Source organism: Giraffa tippelskirchi, chromosome X (genome assembly GCF_054371585.1).
Source record: "Giraffa tippelskirchi isolate mGirTip1 chromosome X, T2T-mGirTip1v1.2.pri, whole genome shotgun sequence".
NCBI lineage: Eukaryota > Metazoa > Chordata > Mammalia > Artiodactyla > Giraffidae > Giraffa > Giraffa tippelskirchi.
Genome location: NC_137289.1, coordinates 25,381,073 through 25,402,756, shown reverse-complemented (window position 1 = coordinate 25,402,756; position 21,684 = coordinate 25,381,073). Strand labels below are relative to the sequence as shown.

Genomic DNA, 21,684 nt, shown 5'->3' with positions numbered 1-21,684 from the left:
GCAAACTTATGCAAGTCTGTTCGTACCACTTTTCTAACAGTGTTACTGACTCCATGTTTCTGTATCACATTTTGGTAATTCTCACAATATTTCAAACCCTCCACCAGTTAATAAGCTGATGACTTGCTGAAGGCACAGATTATTACTACCATTCTTAGCAATAAAGAATATTTAAATTAAGGTGTACACATTGTTTTTTGCAGATATAATGCTATTGCACACTTAATAGAATACATTCAAGGATCATTTCCAGATTACTAGTTGGGGTATCTGAATGACAGGTGGTACCATTTAGTAGGGAAGGCAAGATAAATCTAGTTTTACTTGTTAAGCTGTATTTAATTATTTGTGTTGTACAGTCTAAGATAATATTGGCCTTCCCAGGAGGAGATATTCAGCAAGAAGTTAGCTATATAATTCTGAAACTTGGTGCAGAGATCTGTTTTGTAACTATTGATACTGTGAGTTAAGACATAATGGTTGATACAATAATCATGGGCTACATAACTCATGGAAAGTACGCAGATTGAAGAGAGAAACTCTCTAGAGATAAACATCAATGTTTATGAGGCCCATGGGATAAGAAGAGCCAAGGAAGAAATCACAGAAAAAAAAAAAAACAGAGGAAGAAATACAAAGACTGTATTATAGTTGACATAAAATGTAGTCGCAAGTTTCAAGAAGTAGGTTCCGAGCAAGAGTATCAAATGCAGCCTCAAATAGAATAAGGTGGTTGAAATGCCATAAAGAATGGGGATTCCATTCTAGTGGGGGCATTCTTCCCAAATTCAGTCTTGCCTGACTCTTGGTGACCCATGACCTGTAGCACACCAGGCTGCTCTGTCCATGCGATACTCCAGGCCAAGATAAACGGAAGGCTTTCCCATGCCTGTCTCCAAGGGATCGTCCTGAACCAGGGATCGAAACGGTGTCTCCTGGAGTCCCTGCACTGCAAGCAGATTCTTTACCGTCTGAGTCTGGAAGACCAATTCAATTGTCTAGGTCGTCTTCTTACTTCTTATGAAATACTTCAGTCTTCAACAAAATATTGTAGGTCTGGGGGCTGACTAGTCTGCCGTCGCTGGCAAGTAGGGCCCAGGTTGTAAACTTGATGATGCCAAATTGTGCGTCTGAGGCACATCTGGGCGGGGTCGAGAGTATGGGGCAGTAGTCATGACCAGTGGGAGGAGGCGGCACCAGCAGCGACTCTCCTAACAAAGGCGCCAAAGCAAGTTCCGAAGCTCAAATTCCAGGAGGATGAGAGAGTGCAGTGCTTGTGCGCGCCTCTTCTTTATGAAATGAAGCAGCTACACTTTGCCGTAAAAGATAAACAAGTGACGGACTTCACCCATTACAGTGGTTGGAATGGGATCCAGAGAGCAGAGTCCCCAAACAGATGCATATCCGTCTGCACCAGCAAGGAAAGCTTCAAAGAGCCAATCAGGAGCGGTATGCAGAGGGGAAGAATCATGCGAGGGGCTGTCCCTGGCAAGATGACTGCTGCAGTGCAGCAGAAAATCATTGAAGTGAAAACAAAAAATGAACAAACAGATGACACCCAGAAGTGGAGATGGTGGCAGCCCCAGGGGGACACCACAGCCTCCTAGACAACAAAGGTCTCAAGTAGATCCTGTTGTTGCAAACAAGGAAACACCGATGAGCAAAGCTGAAGGGGAGAGTCAAGAGAACTGAAAATCTCAACCGGTGGCTTGGTGATGACTGGGACTTAATTACCCGGCCAGGACAAGCTCTTTCACTGTCCTGCCATAAAGAATGGGGATTCCATTCTAGTGCGAGCATTCTTCCTAAATTCAGTCCTGCCTGACTCTTTGTGACCCCTGTGACCTGTAGCACACCAGGCTGCTCTGTCCATGGGATACTCCAGGCCAAGATAAACGGAAGGCTTTCCCATTCCCGTCTCCAGGGGATCCCCTGACCGAGGGATCGAACCTGTGTCTCCTGGAGCCCCTGCACTGCAAGCAGTTTCTTTACCGTCTGAGTCTGGAAGACCAATTCAATTGTCTCGGTCATCTTCTTACTTCTGATGAAATACTTCGGTCTTCAACAAAATATTGTAGGTCTGGGTGATGGGCGGTCTGCCGACGCTGGCAAGTCGGGCCCAGGTTGTAGACTTGACGATGCCAAAATGTGCGTCTGCGGCACAGCTGGGCGGGGTCGAGAGTATGGGGCAGTAGTCAGGGCTGGTGGGAGAAGGAGGTGGCACCAGCAGGGAGTCTCTTAACAAAGGCGCCAAAGCAGGTCCCGAAGCCTAAATTCCAGGAGAGAGTGCAGTGCTTGTGTGGGCCTCTTCTTTATTGAAAGAAGTACCTACAAGTTGCCATGAAAGATAAACAAGTGACATACTTCATCCATGGCAGTGGTTGGAATGGGTTCCAGAAAGCAGAGTCCTCAAGCACATTGCTATCGATCTGCACAAGTAACGAAGACATCAAAGAGCCAATCGGGAGCGGTATGCAGAGGGGAAGAGGCATGCGAGGGGCTGTCCCTGGCAAGAAGCCTGATGGCACTGCAGCAGAAAAACGCTGAAGTGAAAGCAAAAAAAGAATAAGAGTGGACACCTAGAAATGGGAGATGGTGGCAGCCCTGGTGAGACACCACAGCTTCCTCGACAGAAACGGGCTCGAGTAGGTCGTACTGTTGAAAACGAGGAAATATTCATGAGGGAGTTGGAAGTCAAAGTCAAAGCTCCTGAAAAACTCCAAGGGTGGATTGTTGATGCTGCTGCTGCTAAGTCGCTTCAGCGGTGTTCGACTCTGGGCGACCCCATAGACGGCAGCCAATCAGGTTCCACCGTTCCTGGGATTCTCCGGGTAAGAACACTTGCGTGGGTTGCCATTTCCTTCTCCAGTGCATGAAAGGGAAAACTGAAAGTGAAGTCGCTCTGTCGTGTCCGACTCTTAGCGACCCCTTGGACTGTAGCCTACCAGGCTTCTCGGTCCATGGGATTTCCCAGGCAAGAGTACTGCTTGTTGATGACTGGGACTTAATTAACCGGCGAAACCAAGCTCTTCCGTCTTCCAGCCAAGAAGAATGTGGATTCATTTCTAGCGCGTGCCTTCGACGTTGCATCAGGCGTGTCCGAGTCTCTGTGACCCCGTGGACAGTACCCAGCAGGCTCCTCGGACCATGGGATTCTCCAGGCAAGAACATTGGAGTGGGTTACCATGCTCTTCTCCAGGGGATCTTCCTGACCCAGGGATCGAACCTGTCTGGGTCTCCTGTCCCTCCAGCACTGCAGAAAGTTTCTTTACCGTCTGAGTCTTGGAAGACGAAATTTATTGTCACGGTCATCTGCTGAATTCTGATGAAATAGTTAGGTCTCCAACAAAATATTGCAGGTCTGCGTGTTGGGGCGATCTGCGGATGCTGGCAAATCGGGCCCAGGTTGTAGAGCTGGCGATGCCAAACGGTACATGTGAGGCAAAGCTGGGTGGGGTAGAGAGTATGGGGCAGTAGTCACGACCAGTGGGAGGAGGCGGCACCAGCAGCGACTCTCCTAACAAAGGCGCCAAAGCAAGTTCCGAAGCTCAAATTCCAGGAGGATGAGAGAGTGCAGTGCTTGTGTGCGCCTCTTCTTTATGAAATGAAGCAGCTACACTTTGCCGTAGAAGATAAACAAGTGACGGACTTCACCCATTACAGTGGTTGGAATGGGATCCAGAGAGCAGAGTCCCCAAACAGATGCATATCCGTCTGCACCAGCAAGGAAAGCTTCAAAGAGCCAATCAGGAGCGGTATGCAGAGGGGAAGAATCATGCGAGGGGCTGTCCCTGGCAAGATGACTGCTGCAGTGCAGCAGAAAATCATTGAAGTGAAAACAAAAATGAACACAGAGACGACACCCGGAAGCGGAGATGGTGGCAGCCCCAGGGGGACACCACGGCCTCCTCGACAGCAAAGCGCTCGAGTAGATCCTGCTGTTGCAAACGAGCAAACACTGATGAGCAAAGCTGAAGGGGAGAGTCAAGAGAACTGAAAATCTCAACCGGTGGCTTGGTGATGACTGGGACTTGATTACCCGGCCAGGACAAGCTCTTTCACTGTCCTGCCATAAAGAATGGGGATTCCATTCTAGTGCGTGCATTCTTCCTAAATTCAGTCCTGCCTGACTCTTTGTGACCCCTGTGACCTGTAGCACACCAGGCTGCTCTGTCCATGGGATACTCCAGGCCAAGATAAACGGAAGGCTTTCCCATGCCTGTCTCCAAGGGATCGTCCTGAACCAGGGATCGAACCTGTGTCTCCTGGAGCCCCTGCACTGCAAGCAGTTTCTTTACCGTCTGAGTCTGGAAGACCAATTCAATTGTCTCGGTCATCTTCCTACTTCTGATGAAATACTTCGGTCTTCAACAAAATATTGTAGGTCTGGGAGCTGGGCGGTCTGCCGACGCTCGCAAGTCGGGCCCAGGTTGTAGACTTGACGATGCCAAAATGTGCGTCTGCGGCACAGCTGGGCGGGGTCGAGAGTATGGGGCAGTAGTCAGGGCTGGTGGGAGAAGGAGGTGGCACCAGCAGGGAGTCTCTTAACAAAGGCGCCAAAGCAGGTCCCGAAGCCTAAATTCCAGGAGAGAGTGCAGTGCTTGTGTGGGCCTCTTCTTTATTGAAAGAAGTACCTACAAGTTGCCATGAAAGATAAACAAGTGACATACTTCATCCATGGCAGTGGTTGGAATGGGTTCCAGAAAGCAGAGTCCTCAAGCACATTGCTATCGATCTGCACAAGTAACGAAGACATCAAAGAGCCAATCGGGAGCGGTATGCAGAGGGGAAGAGGCATGCGAGGGGCTGTCCCTGGCAAGAAGCCTGTGGCACTGCAGCAGAAAAACGCTGAAGTGAAAGCAAAAAAAGAATAAGAGTGGACACCTAGAAATGGGAGATGGTGGCAGCCCTGGTGAGACACCACAGCTTCCTCGACAGAAACGGGCTCGAGTAGGTCGTACTGTTGAAAATGAGGAAATATTCATGAGGGAGTTGGAAGTCAAAGTCAAAGCTCCTGAAAAACTCCAACGGTGTCTTGTTGATGACTGGGACTTAATTAACCGGCGAAACCAAGCTCTTTCATCTTCCAGCCAGGAAGAGTGTGGATTCATTTCTAGCGCGTGCCTTCGATGTTGCATCAGGCGTGTCCGAGTCTCTGTGACCCCGTGGACAGTACCCAGCAGGCTCCTTGGACCATGGGATTCTCCAGGCAAGAACATTGGAGTGGGTTACCATGCTCTGCTCCAGGGGATCTTCCTGACCCAGGGATCGAACATGTCTGGGTCTCCTGTCCCTCCTGCACAGCAGAAAGTCTCTTTACCGTCTGAGTCTTGGAAGACCAAATTTATTGCAACGGTCATCTGCTGAATTCTGATGAAATAGTTAGAGGTCTCCAACAAAATATTGCAGGTCTGGGTGTTGGGGCGGTCTGCGGACGCTGGCAAATCGGGCCCAGGTTGTAGAGCTGGCGATGCCAAACGGTACATGTGAGGCAAAGCTGGGTGGGGTAGAGAGTATGGGGCAGTAGTCACGACCAGTGGGAGGAGGCGGCACCAGCAGCGACTCTCCTAACAAAGGCGCCAAAGCAAGTTCCGAAGCTCAAATTCCAGGAGGATGAGAGAGTGCAGTGCTTGTGTGCGCCTCTTCTTTATGAAATGAAGCAGCTACACTTTGCCGTAAAAGATAAACAAGTGACGGACTTCACCCATTACAGTGGTTGGAATGGGATCCAGAGAGCAGAGTCCCCAAACAGATGCATATCCGTCTGCACCAGCAGGAAAGATTCAAAGAGCCAATCAGGAGCGGTATGCAGAGGGGAAGAATCATGCGAGGGGCTGTCCCTGGCAAGATGACTGCTGCAGTGCAGCAGAAAATCATTGAAGTGAAAACAAAAATGAACACAGAGACGACACCCGGAAGCGGAGATGGTGGCAGCCCCAGGGGGACACCACGCCCTCCTCGACAGCAACGCACTCCAGTAGATCCTGCTGTTGCAAACGAGCAAACACTGATGAGCAAAGCTGAAGGGGAGAGTCAAGAGAACTGAAAATCTCAACCGGTGGCTTGGTGATGACTGGGACTTCATTACCCAGCCAGAACAAGCTCTTTCACTGTCCTGCCATAAAGAATGGGGATTCCATTCTAGTGTGTGCATTCTTCCTAAATTCAGTCCTGCCTGACTCTTTGTGACCCCTGTGACCTGTAGCACACCAGGCTGCTCTGTCCATGGGATACTCCAGGCCAAGATAAACGGAAGGCTTTCCCATGCCCGTCTCCAGGGGATCTTCCTGACCGAGGGATCGAACCTGTGTCTCCTGGAGCCCCTGCACTGCAAGCAGTTTCTTTGCCATCTGAGTCTGGAAGACCAATTCAATTGTCTCGGTCATCTTCCTACTTCTGATGAAATACTTCGGTCTTCAACAAAATATTGTAGGTCTGGGTGCTGGGCGGTCTGCCGACGCTGGCAAGTCGGGCCCAGGTTGTAGACTTGACGATGCCAAAATGTGCGTCTGCGGCACAGCTGGGCGGGGTCGAGAGTATGGGGCAGTAGTCAGGGCTGGTGGGAGAAGGAGGTGGCACCAGCAGGGAGTCTCTTAACAAAGGCGCCAAAGCAGGTCCCGAAGCCTAAATTCCAGGAGAGAGTGCAGTGCTTGTGTGGGCCTCTTCTTTATTGAAAGAAGTACCTACAAGTTGCCATGAAAGATAAACAAGTGACATACTTCATCCATGGCAGTGGTTGGAATGGGTTCCAGAAAGCAGAGTCCTCAAGCACATCGCTATCGATCTGCACAAGTAACGAAGACATCAAAGAGCCAATCGGGAGTGGTATGCAGAGGGGAAGAGGCATGCGAGGTGTCGTCCCTGGCAAGAAGCCTGTGGCACTGCAGCAGAAAAACGCTGAAGTGAAAGCAAAAAAAGAATGAGACAGGACACCTAGAAATGGGAGATGGTGGCAGCCCTGGTGAGACACCTCAGCTTCCTCGACAGAAACGGGCTCGAGTAGGTCGTATTGTTGGAAACAAGGAAATATTCATGAGGGAGTTGGAAGTCAAAGTCAAAGCTCCTGAGAAACTCCAAGGGTGGATTGTTGATGCTGCTGCTGCTAAGTCGCTTCAGCGGTGTTCGACTCTGGGCGACCCCATAGACGGCAGCCAATCAGGTTCCACCGTTCCTGGGATTCTCCGGGTAAGAACACTTGCGTGGGTTGCCATTTCCTTCTCCAGTGCATGAAAGGGAAAACTGAAAGTGAAGTCGCTCTGTCGTGTCCGACTCTTAGCGACCCCTTGGACTGTAGCCTACCAGGCTTCTCGGTCCATGGGATTTCCCAGGCAAGAGTACTGCTTGTTGATGACTGGGACTTAATTAACCGGCGAAACCAAGCTCTTCCGTCTTCCAGCCAAGAAGAATGTGGATTCATTTCTAGCGCGTGCCTTCGACGTTGCATCAGGCGTGTCCGAGTCTCTGTGACCCCGTGGACAGTACCCAGCAGGCTCCTCTGACCATGGGATTCTCCAGGCAAGAACATTGGAGTGGGTTACCATGCTCTTCTCCAGGGGATCTTCCTGACCCAGGGATCGAACCTGTCTGGGTCTCCTGTCCCTCCAGCACTGCAGAAAGTTTCTTTACCGTCTGAGTCTTGGAAGACGAAATTTATTGTCACGGTCATCTGCTGAATTCTGATGAAATAGTTAGGTCTCCAACAAAATATTGCAGGTCTGCGTGTTGGGGCGATCTGCGGATGCTGGCAAATCGGGCCCAGGTTGTAGAGCTGGCGATGCCAAACGGTACATGTGAGGCAAAGCTGGGTGGGGTAGAGAGTATGGGGCAGTAGTCACGACCAGTGGGAGGAGGCGGCACCAGCAGCGACTCTCCTAACAAAGGCGCCAAAGCAAGTTCCGAAGCTCAAATTCCAGGAGGATGAGAGAGTGCAGTGCTTGTGTGCGCCTCTTCTTTATGAAATGAAGCAGCTACACTTTGCCGTAAAAGATAAACAAGTGACGGACTTCACCCATTACAGTGGTTGGAATGGGATCCAGAGAGCAGAGTCCCCAAACAGATGCATATCCGTCTGCACCAGCAAGGAAAGCTTCAAAGAGCCAATCAGGAGCGGTATGCAGAGGGGAAGAATCATGCGAGGGGCTGTCCCTGGCAAGATGACTGCTGCAGTGCAGCAGAAAATCATTGAAGTGAAAACAAAAATGAACACAGAGACGACACCCGGAAGCGGAGATGGTGGCAGCCCCAGGGGGACACCACGGCCTCCTCGACAGCAAAGCGCTCGAGTAGATCCTGCTGTTGCAAACGAGCAAACACTGATGAGCAAAGCTGAAGGGGAGAGTCAAGAGAACTGAAAATCTCAACCGGTGGCTTGGTGATGACTGGGACTTGATTACCCGGCCAGGACAAGCTCTTTCACTGTCCTGCCATAAAGAATGGGGATTCCATTCTAGTGCGTGCATTCTTCCTAAATTCAGTCCTGCCTGACTCTTTGTGACCCCTGTGACCTGTAGCACACCAGGCTGCTCTGTCCATGGGATACTCCAGGCCAAGATAAACGGAAGGCTTTCCCATGCCTGTCTCCAAGGGATCGTCCTGAACCAGGGATCGAACCTGTGTCTCCTGGAGCCCCTGCACTGCAAGCAGTTTCTTTACCGTCTGAGTCTGGAAGACCAATTCAATTGTCTCGGTCATCTTCCTACTTCTGATGAAATACTTCGGTCTTCAACAAAATATTGTAGGTCTGGGAGCTGGGCGGTCTGCCGACGCTCGCAAGTCGGGCCCAGGTTGTAGACTTGACGATGCCAAAATGTGCGTCTGCGGCACAGCTGGGCGGGGTCGAGAGTATGGGGCAGTAGTCAGGGCTGGTGGGAGAAGGAGGTGGCACCAGCAGGGAGTCTCTTAACAAAGGCGCCAAAGCAGGTCCCGAAGCCTAAATTCCAGGAGAGAGTGCAGTGCTTGTGTGGGCCTCTTCTTTATTGAAAGAAGTACCTACAAGTTGCCATGAAAGATAAACAAGTGACATACTTCATCCATGGCAGTGGTTGGAATGGGTTCCAGAAAGCAGAGTCCTCAAGCACATCGCTATCGATCTGCACAAGTAACGAAGACATCAAAGAGCCAATCGGGAGCGGTATGCAGAGGGGAAGAGGCATGCGAGGGGCTGTCCCTGGCAAGAAGCCTGTGGCACTGCAGCAGAAAAACGCTGAAGTGAAAGCAAAAAAAGAATAAGAGTGGACACCTAGAAATGGGAGATGGTGGCAGCCCTGGTGAGACACCACAGCTTCCTCGACAGAAACGGGCTCGAGTAGGTCGTACTGTTGAAAATGAGGAAATATTCATCAGGGAGTTGGAAGTCAAAGTCAAAGCTCCTGAAAAACTCCAACGGTGTCTTGTTGATGACTGGGACTTAATTAACCGGCGAAACCAAGCTCTTTCATCTTCCAGCCAGGAAGAGTGTGGATTCATTTCTAGCGCGTGCCTTCGATGTTGCATCAGGCGTGTCCGAGTCTCTGTGACCCCGTGGACAGTACCCAGCAGGCTCCTTGGACCATGGGATTCTCCAGGCAAGAACATTGGAGTGGGTTACCATGCTCTGCTCCAGGGGATCTTCCTGACCCAGGGATCGAACATGTCTGGGTCTCCTGTCCCTCCTGCACAGCAGAAAGTCTCTTTACCGTCTGAGTCTTGGAAGACCAAATTTATTGCAACGGTCATCTGCTGTATTCTGATGAAATAGTTAGGTCTCCAACAAAATATTGCAGGTCTGGGTGTTGGGGCGGTCTGCGGACGCTGGCAAATCGGGCCCAGGTTGTAGAGCTGGCGATGCCAAACGGTACATGTGAGGCAAAGCTGGGTGGGGTAGAGAGTATGGGGCAGTAGTCACGACCAGTGGGAGGAGGCGGCACCAGCAGCGACTCTCCTAACAAAGGCGCCAAAGCAAGTTCCGAAGCTCAAATTCCAGGAGGATGAGAGAGTGCAGTGCTTGTGTGCGCCTCTTCTTTATGAAATGAAGCAGCTACACTTTGCCGTAAAAGATAAACAAGTGACGGACTTCACCCATTACAGTGGTTGGAATGGGATCCAGAGAGCAGAGTCCCCAAACAGATGCATATCCGTCTGCACCAGCAGGAAAGATTCAAAGAGCCAATCAGGAGCGGTATGCAGAGGGGAAGAATCATGCGAGGGGCTGTCCCTGGCAAGATGACTGCTGCAGTGCAGCAGAAAATCATTGAAGTGAAAACAAAAATGAACACAGAGACGACACCCGGAAGCGGAGATGGTGGCAGCCCCAGGGGGACACCACGCCCTCCTCGACAGCAACGCACTCCAGTAGATCCTGCTGTTGCAAACGAGCAAACACTGATGAGCAAAGCTGAAGGGGAGAGTCAAGAGAACTGAAAATCTCAACCGGTGGCTTGGTGATGACTGGGACTTCATTACCCAGCCAGAACAAGCTCTTTCACTGTCCTGCCATAAAGAATGGGGATTCCATTCTAGTGTGTGCATTCTTCCTAAATTCAGTCCTGCCTGACTCTTTGTGACCCCTGTGACCTGTAGCACACCAGGCTGCTCTGTCCATGGGATACTCCAGGCCAAGATAAACGGAAGGCTTTCCCATGCCCGTCTCCAGGGGATCTTCCTGACCGAGGGATCGAACCTGTGTCTCCTGGAGCCCCTGCACTGCAAGCAGTTTCTTTGCCATCTGAGTCTGGAAGACCAATTCAATTGTCTCGGTCATCTTCCTACTTCTGATGAAATACTTCGGTCTTCAACAAAATATTGTAGGTCTGGGTGCTGGGCGGTCTGCCGACGCTGGCAAGTCGGGCCCAGGTTGTAGACTTGACGATGCCAAAATGTGCGTCTGCGGCACAGCTGGGCGGGGTCGAGAGTATGGGGCAGTAGTCAGGGCTGGTGGGAGAAGGAGGTGGCACCAGCAGGGAGTCTCTTAACAAAGGCGCCAAAGCAGGTCCCGAAGCCTAAATTCCAGGAGAGAGTGCAGTGCTTGTGTGGGCCTCTTCTTTATTGAAAGAAGTACCTACAAGTTGCCATGAAAGATAAACAAGTGACATACTTCATCCATGGCAGTGGTTGGAATGGGTTCCAGAAAGCAGAGTCCTCAAGCACATCGCTATCGATCTGCACAAGTAACGAAGACATCAAAGAGCCAATCGGGAGTGGTATGCAGAGGGGAAGAGGCATGCGAGGTGTCGTCCCTGGCAAGAAGCCTGTGGCACTGCAGCAGAAAAACGCTGAAGTGAAAGCAAAAAAAGAATGAGACAGGACACCTAGAAATGGGAGATGGTGGCAGCCCTGGTGAGACACCTCAGCTTCCTCGACAGAAACGGGCTCGAGTAGGTCGTATTGTTGGAAACAAGGAAATATTCATGAGGGAGTTGGAAGTCAAAGTCAAAGCTCCTGAGAAACTCCAAGGGTGGATTGTTGATGCTGCTGCTGCTAAGTCGCTTCAGCGGTGTTCGACTCTGGGCGACCCCATAGACGGCAGCCAATCAGGTTCCACCGTTCCTGGGATTCTCCGGGTAAGAACACTTGCGTGGGTTGCCATTTCCTTCTCCAGTGCATGAAAGGGAAAACTGAAAGTGAAGTCGCTCTGTCGTGTCCGACTCTTAGCGACCCCTTGGACTGTAGCCTACCAGGCTTCTCGGTCCATGGGATTTCCCAGGCAAGAGTACTGCTTGTTGATGACTGGGACTTAATTAACCGGCGAAACCAAGCTCTTCCGTCTTCCAGCCAAGAAGAATGTGGATTCATTTCTAGCGCGTGCCTTCGACGTTGCATCAGGCGTGTCCGAGTCTCTGTGACCCCGTGGACAGTACCCAGCAGGCTCCTCTGACCATGGGATTCTCCAGGCAAGAACATTGGAGTGGGTTACCATGCTCTTCTCCAGGGGATCTTCCTGACCCAGGGATCGAACCTGTCTGGGTCTCCTGTCCCTCCAGCACTGCAGAAAGTTTCTTTACCGTCTGAGTCTTGGAAGACGAAATTTATTGTCACGGTCATCTGCTGAATTCTGATGAAATAGTTAGGTCTCCAACAAAATATTGCAGGTCTGCGTGTTGGGGCGATCTGCGGATGCTGGCAAATCGGGCCCAGGTTGTAGAGCTGGCGATGCCAAACGGTACATGTGAGGCAAAGCTGGGTGGGGTAGAGAGTATGGGGCAGTAGTCACGACCAGTGGGAGGAGGCGGCACCAGCAGCGACTCTCCTAACAAAGGCGCCAAAGCAAGTTCCGAAGCTCAAATTCCAGGAGGATGAGAGAGTGCAGTGCTTGTGTGCGCCTCTTCTTTATGAAATGAAGCAGCTACACTTTGCCGTAAAAGATAAACAAGTGACGGACTTCACCCATTACAGTGGTTGGAATGGGATCCAGAGAGCAGAGTCCCCAAACAGATGCATATCCGTCTGCACCAGCAAGGAAAGCTTCAAAGAGCCAATCAGGAGCGGTATGCAGAGGGGAAGAATCATGCGAGGGGCTGTCCCTGGCAAGATGACTGCTGCAGTGCAGCAGAAAATCATTGAAGTGAAAACAAAAATGAACACAGAGACGACACCCGGAAGCGGAGATGGTGGCAGCCCCAGGAGGACACCACGGCCTCCTCGACAGCAAAGCGCTCGAGTAGATCCTGCTGTTGCAAACGAGCAAACACTGATGAGCAAAGCTGAAGGGGAGAGTCAAGAGAACTGAAAATCTCAACCGGTGGCTTGGTGATGACTGGGACTTGATTACCCGGCCAGGACAAGCTCTTTCACTGTCCTGCCATAAAGAATGGGGATTCCATTCTAGTGCGTGCATTCTTCCTAAATTCAGTCCTGCCTGACTCTTTGTGACCCCTGTGACCTGTAGCACACCAGGCTGCTCTGTCCATGGGATACTCCAGGCCAAGATAAACGGAAGGCTTTCCCATGCCTGTCTCCAAGGGATCGTCCTGAACCAGGGATCGAACCTGTGTCTCCTGGAGCCCCTGCACTGCAAGCAGTTTCTTTACCGTCTGAGTCTGGAAGACCAATTCAATTGTCTCGGTCATCTTCCTACTTCTGATGAAATACTTCGGTCTTCAACAAAATATTGTAGGTCTGGGAGCTGGGCGGTCTGCCGACGCTCGCAAGTCGGGCCCAGGTTGTAGACTTGACGATGCCAAAATGTGCGTCTGCGGCACAGCTGGGCGGGGTCGAGAGTATGGGGCAGTAGTCAGGGCTGGTGGGAGAAGGAGGTGGCACCAGCAGGGAGTCTCTTAACAAAGGCGCCAAAGCAGGTCCCGAAGCCTAAATTCCAGGAGAGAGTGCAGTGCTTGTGTGGGCCTCTTCTTTATTGAAAGAAGTACCTACAAGTTGCCATGAAAGATAAACAAGTGACATACTTCATCCATGGCAGTGGTTGGAATGGGTTCCAGAAAGCAGAGTCCTCAAGCACATTGCTATCGATCTGCACAAGTAACGAAGACATCAAAGAGCCAATCGGGAGCGGTATGCAGAGGGGAAGAGGCATGCGAGGGGCTGTCCCTGGCAAGAAGCCTGTGGCACTGCAGCAGAAAAACGCTGAAGTGAAAGCAAAAAAAGAATAAGAGTGGACACCTAGAAATGGGAGATGGTGGCAGCCCTGGTGAGACACCACAGCTTCCTCGACAGAAACGGGCTCGAGTAGGTCGTACTGTTGAAAATGAGGAAATATTCATGAGGGAGTTGGAAGTCAAAGTCAAAGCTCCTGAAAAACTCCAACGGTGTCTTGTTGATGACTGGGACTTAATTAACCGGCGAAACCAAGCTCTTTCATCTTCCAGCCAGGAAGAGTGTGGATTCATTTCTAGCGCGTGCCTTCGATGTTGCATCAGGCGTGTCCGAGTCTCTGTGACCCCGTGGACAGTACCCAGCAGGCTCCTTGGACCATGGGATTCTCCAGGCAAGAACATTGGAGTGGGTTACCATGCTCTGCTCCAGGGGATCTTCCTGACCCAGGGATCGAACATGTCTGGGTCTCCTGTCCCTCCTGCACAGCAGAAAGTCTCTTTACCGTCTGAGTCTTGGAAGACCAAATTTATTGCAACGGTCATCTGCTGTATTCTGATGAAATAGTTAGGTCTCCAACAAAATATTGCAGGTCTGGGTGTTGGGGCGGTCTGCGGACGCTGGCAAATCGGGCCCAGGTTGTAGAGCTGGCGATGCCAAACGGTACATGTGAGGCAAAGCTGGGTGGGGTAGAGAGTATGGGGCAGTAGTCACGACCAGTGGGAGGAGGCGGCACCAGCAGCGACTCTCCTAACAAAGGCGCCAAAGCAAGTTCCGAAGCTCAAATTCCAGGAGGATGAGAGAGTGCAGTGCTTGTGTGCGCCTCTTCTTTATGAAATGAAGCAGCTACACTTTGCCGTAGAAGATAAACAAGTGACGGACTTCACCCATTACAGTGGTTGGAATGGGATCCAGAGAGCAGAGTCCCCAAACAGATGCATATCCGTCTGCACCAGCAGGAAAGATTCAAAGAGCCAATCAGGAGCGGTATGCAGAGGGGAAGAATCATGCGAGGGGCTGTCCCTGGCAAGATGACTGCTGCAGTGCAGCAGAAAATCATTGAAGTGAAAACAAAAATGAACACAGAGACGACACCCGGAAGCGGAGATGGTGGCAGCCCCAGGGGGACACCACGCCCTCCTCGACAGCAACGCACTCCAGTAGATCCTGCTGTTGCAAACGAGCAAACACTGATGAGCAAAGCTGAAGGGGAGAGTCAAGAGAACTGAAAATCTCAACCGGTGGCTTGGTGATGACTGGGACTTCATTACCCAGCCAGAACAAGCTCTTTCACTGTCCTGCCATAAAGAATGGGGATTCCATTCTAGTGTGTGCATTCTTCCTAAATTCAGTCCTGCCTGACTCTTTGTGACCCCTGTGACCTGTAGCACACCAGGCTGCTCTGTCCATGGGATACTCCAGGCCAAGATAAACGGAAGGCTTTCCCATGCCCGTCTCCAGGGGATCTTCCTGACCGAGGGATCGAACCTGTGTCTCCTGGAGCCCCTGCACTGCAAGCAGTTTCTTTGCCATCTGAGTCTGGAAGACCAATTCAATTGTCTTGGTCATCTTCCTACTTCTGATGAAATACTTCGGTCTTCAACAAAATATTGTAGGTCTGGGTGCTGGGCGGTCTGCCGACGCTGGCAAGTCGGGCCCAGGTTGTAGACTTGACGATGCCAAAATGTGCGTCTGCGGCACAGCTGGGCGGGGTCGAGAGTATGGGGCAGTAGTCAGGGCTGGTGGGAGAAGGAGGTGGCACCAGCAGGGAGTCTCTTAACAAAGGCGCCAAAGCAGGTCCCGAAGCCTAAATTCCAGGAGAGAGTGCAGTGCTTGTGTGGGCCTCTTCTTTATTGAAAGAAGTACCTACAAGTTGCCATGAAAGATAAACAAGTGACATACTTCATCCATGGCAGTGGTTGGAATGGGTTCCAGAAAGCAGAGTCCTCAAGCACATCGCTATCGATCTGCACAAGTAACGAAGACATCAAAGAGCCAATCGGGAGCGGTATGCAGAGGGGAAGAGGCATGCGAGGGGCTGTCCCTGGCAAGAAGCCTGTGGCACTGCAGCAGAAAAACGCTGAAGTGAAAGCAAAAAAAGAATAAGAGTGGACACCTAGAAATGGGAGATGGTGGCAGCCCTGGTGAGACACCACAGCTTCCTCGACAGAAACGGGCTCGAGTAGGTCGTACTGTTGAAAATGAGGAAATATTCATCAGGGAGTTGGAAGTCAAAGTCAAAGCTCCTGAAAAACTCCAACGGTGTCTTGTTGATGACTGGGACTTAATTAACCGGCGAAACCAAGCTCTTTCATCTTCCAGCCAGGAAGAGTGTGGATTCATTTCTAGCGCGTGCCTTCGATGTTGCATCAGGCGTGTCCGAGTCTCTGTGACCCCGTGGACAGTACCCAGCAGGCTCCTTGGACCATGGGATTCTCCAGGCAAGAACATTGGAGTGGGTTACCATGCTCTTCTCCAGGGGATCTGCCTGACCCAGGGATCGAACATGTCTGGGTCTCCTGTCCTTCCTGCACAGCAGAAAGTCTCTTTACCATCTGAGTCTTGGAAGACCAAATTTATTGCAACGGTCATCTGCTGAATTCTGATGAAATAGTTAGGTCTCCAACAAAATATTGCAGGTCTGGGTGTTGGGGCGGTCTGCGGACGCTGGCAAATCGGGCCCAGGTTGTAGAGCTGGCGATGCCAAACGGTACATGTGAGGCAAAGCTGGGTGGGGTAGAGAGTATGGGGCAGTAGTCACGACCAGTGGGAGGAGGCGGCACCAGCAGCGACTCTCCTAACAAAGGCGCCAAAGCAAGTTCCGAAGCTCAAATTCCAGGAGGATGAGAGAGTGCAGTGCTTGTGTGCGCCTCTTCTTTATGAAATGAAGCAGCTACACTTTGCCGTAAAAGATAAACAAGTGACGGACTTCACCCATTACAGTGGTTGGAATGGGATCCAGAGAGCAGAGTCCCCAAACAGATGCATATCCGTCTGCACCAGCAAGGAAAGCTTCAAAGAGCCAATCAGGAGCGGTATGCAGAGGGGAAGAATCATGCGAGGGGCTGTCCCTGGCAAGATGACTGCTGCAGCGCAGCAGAAAATCATTGAAGTGAAAACAAAAATGAACATAGAGACGACACCAGGAAGCAGAGATGGTGGCAGCCCCAGGGGGACACCACGGCCTCCTCGACAGCAAAGTGCTCGAGTAGATCCTGTTGTTGCAAACGAGCAAGCACTGATGAGCAAAGCTGAAGGGGAGAGTCAAGAGAACTGAAAATCTCAACCGGTGGCTTGGTGATGACTGGGACTTGATTACCCGACCAGAACAAGCTCTTTCACTGTCCTGGCATAAAGAATGGGGATTCCATTCTAGTGCGTGCATTCTTCCTAAATTCAGTCCTGCCTGACTCTTTGTGACCCCTGTGACCTGTAGCACACCAGGCTGCTCTGTCCATGGGATACTCCAGGCCAAGATAAATTGAAGGCTTTCCCATGCCCATCTCCAGGGGATCTTCCTGACCGTGGGATCGAACCTGTGTCTCCTGGAGCCCCTGCACTACAAGCTGATTCTTTACCATCTGAGTCTGGAAGACCAATTCAGTTGTCTCAGTCATCTTCTTACTTCTGATGAAATACTTCGGTCTTCAACAAAATATTGTAGGTCTGGGTGCTGGGCGGTCTGCCGACGCTCGCAAGTCGGGCCCAGGTTTTAGACTTGATGATGCCAAAATGTGCGTCTGCGGCACAGCTGGGCGGGGTCGAGAGTTTCGGGAGGTAGTCAGGGTTGGTGGGAGAAGGAGGTGGCACCATGAGGGAGTCTCTTAACAAAGGCGCCAAAGCAGGTCCCGAAGCCTAAATTCCAGGAGAGAGTGCAGTGCTTGTGTGGGCCTCTTCTTTATTGAAAGAAGTACCTACAAGTTGCCATGAAAGATAAACAAGTGACATACTTCATCCATGGCAGTGGTTAGAATGGGTTCCAGAAAGCAGAGTCCTCAAGCACGTCGCTATCGATCTGCGCAAGTAATGAAGACATCAAAGAGCCAATCGGGAGCGGTATGCAGAGGGGAAGAGTCATGCGAGGCGCTGCTCCCGGCAAGAAGCCTGTGGCACTGCAGCAGAAAAACACTGAATTGAAAACAAAAAAAGATAAGAGAGGACACCTAGAAATGGGAGATGGTTCCAGCCCCATGAGTCACCTCAAGCTCCTCGCCAGAGAAGGCCTCGACTAGATCCTCCTGTTCAAACGAGGAAACACTCATGAGCAGAGTTGAAGTTATTAAAGTCAAGATTCTGGAAATGTCTAACGGTGGCTTGTTGATGACTGGGACTTAATTACCCGACCAAAATAAGCTCTTTCATCTCCCTGCCAAGAAGTCTGTGTAGTCCATTTTATTTCATGGGTTGTACTTTGCTTTAGTCGTGTGCTACTCTTTGAGTCCCCTTGGACTGTAGCCCACCACTCTCGTCTCTCCATGCGATTCTCCAGGCAAGAATATTGGAGTAGATTATCATGCCCTTTCCACGGGATCTTCCTGACCCGAGGATTGAACGTGTGTCTCCTGTAGCCCCTGCACTGCAGGCAGTTTCTTTACCGCTGAGCCACCTGGGACACCCTCCATTTTAGAGGATCATGCAAAGTATAAGAAATGTTGAAGAAGTACAGATAATAAGGAGTATGCAATCAATGAGGTTGTGGCCAGAATAAAGGAGTATTTCAATATGATACGTGAACCGTGAACTTCCAGATGTTCAAGTTGATTTTAGAAAAGGCAGAGGAACCAGAGATTAAATTGCCAACATTCGCTGGATCATCAAAAAAGCAAGAGAGTTCCAGAAAAACATCTATTTCTGCTTTGTTTATTATGTCAAAGCCTTTGACTGTGTGGATCACAATAAACTGTGGAAAATTCTAAAAGGGATGGGCATACCAGCCCACCTGACCTGCCTCTTCAGAAACCTGTATGCAGGTCAGGAAGCAACAGTTAGAATTGGACATGGAACAACAGACTCGTTCCAAATAAGAAAAGGAGTTCGTCAAGACTGTATATTGTCACCCTGCTTATTTAACTTATTTGCAGAGTACATCATGAGAAAAGCTGGGCTGGAGGAAGCACAAGCTGAAATCATGATTGCTGGGAGAAACATCAATAACCTCAGATATGCAGATGACGCCAACCTTAAGGCAGAAAATGAAGAAGAACTAAAGAGCCTCTTGAGGAAACTGAAAGAGAGTGAAAAAGTTGGCTTAAAGCTCAACATTCAGAAAACTAAGATCATGGCATCCGGTCCCATCACTTCATGGCAAATAGATGGGGAAACGGTGGCTGACTTTATTTTTCTGGGCTCCAAAATCACTGCAGATGGTGATTGCAGCCATGAAATTAAAAGACGCTTACTCCTTGGAATGAAAGGTATGACCAGCCTAGACAGCATATTAAAAAGAAGAGATAGTACTTTGCCAACAAAGGTCTGTCTAGTCAAGGCTATGGGTTTTCCAGTGGTCATGTATGGATGTGAGATTTGGACTAGAAAGAAAGCTGAGGGCCAAAGTACTGATGCTTTTCAACTGTGGTGTTGAAGAAGACTCTTGAGAGTTCCTTGGACTGCAAGGAGATCCAAGCAGTCCTTCCTAAAGGATATCAGTCCTGGGTGTTTACTGGAAGGACTGATGTTGAAGCTGAAGCTCCAATACTTTGGCCACCTTATGAGAAGAGCTGACTCATTGGAAAAGACCCTGTTGCCGGGAAAGATTGGCGGCATGAGGAGAAGGGGACGACAGAGGATGAGAGGATGAGAACAGAGGATGAGAGGATGAGATGGCTGGATGGCATCACTGACTTGATAGACATGGGTTTGGGTGGACTCCGGGAGTTTGTGATGGACAGGGAGACCTGGAGTGCTGGGGTTCATGGGGTCACAAAGAGTCGGACATGACTGAGCAACTGAACTGAACAATATGATGATGCTAGGCACTCAACTGCTCTACAAATTTGAGAGGCCACATATGCTGAGATCCTTGTAGACCACCCTGATGCACCCATGTTCCAGGTGTATAGGGCCCCACATCTCCTTAGATGGTTGGTAAGAATTGGAGCAATGTTGGCCTATACACCTCTGGATGAGAAGAACCTTGCTTTATTACTGAATGAATTATATTCATGATTTCCTAGAATACCTGGCAAAGAACTCTACAACTTTGTTTAGTGCCAGTGATTATTAAGTTGCTCCCCCTGAGTACCATTGGAAAGCTGTGTGAGGTGCTTGTACCACCCAGTTTTGATCTCTGTAAACACATTTTGTTTTTATTCCTTCTCCTGTAGAAACAATGTACTTTGGAACTATTCATGTACAACAAAATTGATGCTTGTTTTCTTCATTTTACATAGAGAAAATAAAAGGAGTTACAGCTTCTTTTTTCTTTTTTTCATTTCAAAGTTGCTACCAGTGTATTTAGTGATGGGCAATGGAGAGACATACTGTCGTGTGTTTTATTGCTTAGTTGACAAAGCTGCTTTTGAACACTGGTAGTTTCTATTCCTTTGACACTACGCACTTGTGTAATATGTGCTAATGCTATATGACATAATACTCTGATTCCTAGTGCCAAAGTTTCAATTCAGTGTGTATAACTGAACACACTCATCCATTTGTGCTCCTCCCTTTTTTTATGGTGCTTAAAGTAAAAAGAGCCCATCCTTTGCAAGTCATCCATCCATGTTGTTCCTTAGGCATTTTTTCGTTGCTCAAATTGTTGAAGAATTGTGGCTTGTTTCATGGTTTATGTATTTGTGTCTAATGCATGTTTTAACATGACAGACGCAATACATTGTGCAGGTACAGTTTTCCAGAAAACTTTTAGAAATTGTTTTTCAGATCTTCAATAATTTTTTTCTTTAAATTTCAAAACATATATATATATTTTAGTCATCTAAACTCAGATATAAAGTGTAGGGATGATAAAGAGTAACACAATCCATCCCATATTCAGTTCTCATCTGACCTTCTCTGCATGATTAATAAACTAATGTGTTCTTCACAGATAACCATAGCTTTGTTAATATAAAGTTATCTTTTTTTTTAATTACCCATTTCAGTTTTATTATTTTTTTTTACTTTAAAATATTGTATTGGTTTTGCCATACATTGACATGAATCTGCCATGGGTGTACATGTGTTCCCCATCCTGAACCCCCCTCCCACCTCCCTCCCCATCCCATCCCTCTGGATCATACCAGTGCACTAGCCCCGAGCACCCTGGATCATGCATCGAACCTGGACTGGCGATTCATTTCACATATGATAGTTTACATGTTTCAATGCTATTCTCCCATATCATCCCACCCTTGCCCTCTCCCACAGAGTCCAAAAGACTGTTCTATATATCTGAGTCTCTTTTGCTGTCTCGCATACAGGGTTATTGTTACCATCTTTCTAAATTCCATATATATGTGTTAGTATACTGCGTTGGTGTTTTTCTTTCTGGCTTACTTCACTCTGTATAACAGACTCCAATTTCATCCATCTCATTAGAACTGATTCAAATGTATTTTTTTAATGGCTGAGTAATATTCCATTGTGTATATGTACCACAGCTTTCTTATCCATTCATCTGCTGATGGACATCTAGGTTGCTTCCATGTCCTGGCTATCTATTATAAACAGTGCTGTGATGAACACTGGGGTACACGTGTCTCTTTCAATTCTGGTTTCCTCGGTATGTATGCCCAGTAGTGGGATTTCTGGGTCATATGGCAGTTCTATTTCCAGTTTTTTAAGGAATCTCCACACTGTTCTCCATAGTGGCTGTACAAATATTTCTAAAAATTATGTTTTAATGTTAGTCATATGATGTTTGGGGTTTCCCTCTAATTATGGTTTGTTCACCAACTAATTCTTTGTATAAATATTTCTAATATTTGACTACTTTCCCCAACATTGGTACACTGAAGCTGGCAGCCAGTGTCTCAGTACCAAGGCTACTCTACTGGAAGCTATTACTGGCAGAGTGATTCTCTGTGTGACCATAATGCATCAACAAACATGCATATTAAACAACTTTAGTTCAGAAGTCACTTGCGTATGTATCACTATTCTACCATAAACAGGTCACTGTCTTAACACCCTGCTTATGAGGCAGAATTAGCTAGACGTTAAAGCTAT

At 49.2% G+C, this 21,684-nt stretch overlaps 11 pseudogenes; all 11 read left to right on the top strand.

Annotated features, from left to right (window-relative positions):
• The first annotated feature begins 476 nt into the window (after positions 1 to 476).
• LOC145535588 (mortality factor 4-like protein 1 pseudogene) lies at positions 477 to 1,835 on the top strand (annotated as a pseudogene).
• Positions 1,836 to 2,087: 252 nt separating this feature from the next.
• LOC145535587 (mortality factor 4-like protein 1 pseudogene) lies at positions 2,088 to 3,113 on the top strand (annotated as a pseudogene).
• A 271-nt stretch (positions 3,114 to 3,384) lies between these two features.
• LOC145535586 (mortality factor 4-like protein 1 pseudogene) lies at positions 3,385 to 4,140 on the top strand (annotated as a pseudogene).
• Positions 4,141 to 4,350: 210 nt separating this feature from the next.
• Positions 4,351 to 5,161, top strand: LOC145535585 (mortality factor 4-like protein 1 pseudogene; annotated as a pseudogene).
• Positions 5,162 to 5,274: 113 nt separating this feature from the next.
• LOC145535584 (uncharacterized) lies at positions 5,275 to 7,794 on the top strand (annotated as a pseudogene).
• A 313-nt stretch (positions 7,795 to 8,107) lies between these two features.
• Positions 8,108 to 19,780, top strand: LOC145535891 (mortality factor 4-like protein 1; annotated as a pseudogene).
• On the top strand, positions 9,629 to 11,714 carry LOC145536460 (uncharacterized; annotated as a pseudogene).
• LOC145536459 (mortality factor 4-like protein 1 pseudogene) lies at positions 12,091 to 12,846 on the top strand (annotated as a pseudogene).
• Positions 13,057 to 13,867, top strand: LOC145536458 (mortality factor 4-like protein 1 pseudogene; annotated as a pseudogene).
• On the top strand, positions 13,981 to 15,914 carry LOC145536457 (uncharacterized; annotated as a pseudogene).
• LOC145536456 (mortality factor 4-like protein 1 pseudogene) lies at positions 16,028 to 16,941 on the top strand (annotated as a pseudogene).
• Positions 19,781 to 21,684: the final 1,904 nt, after the last annotated feature.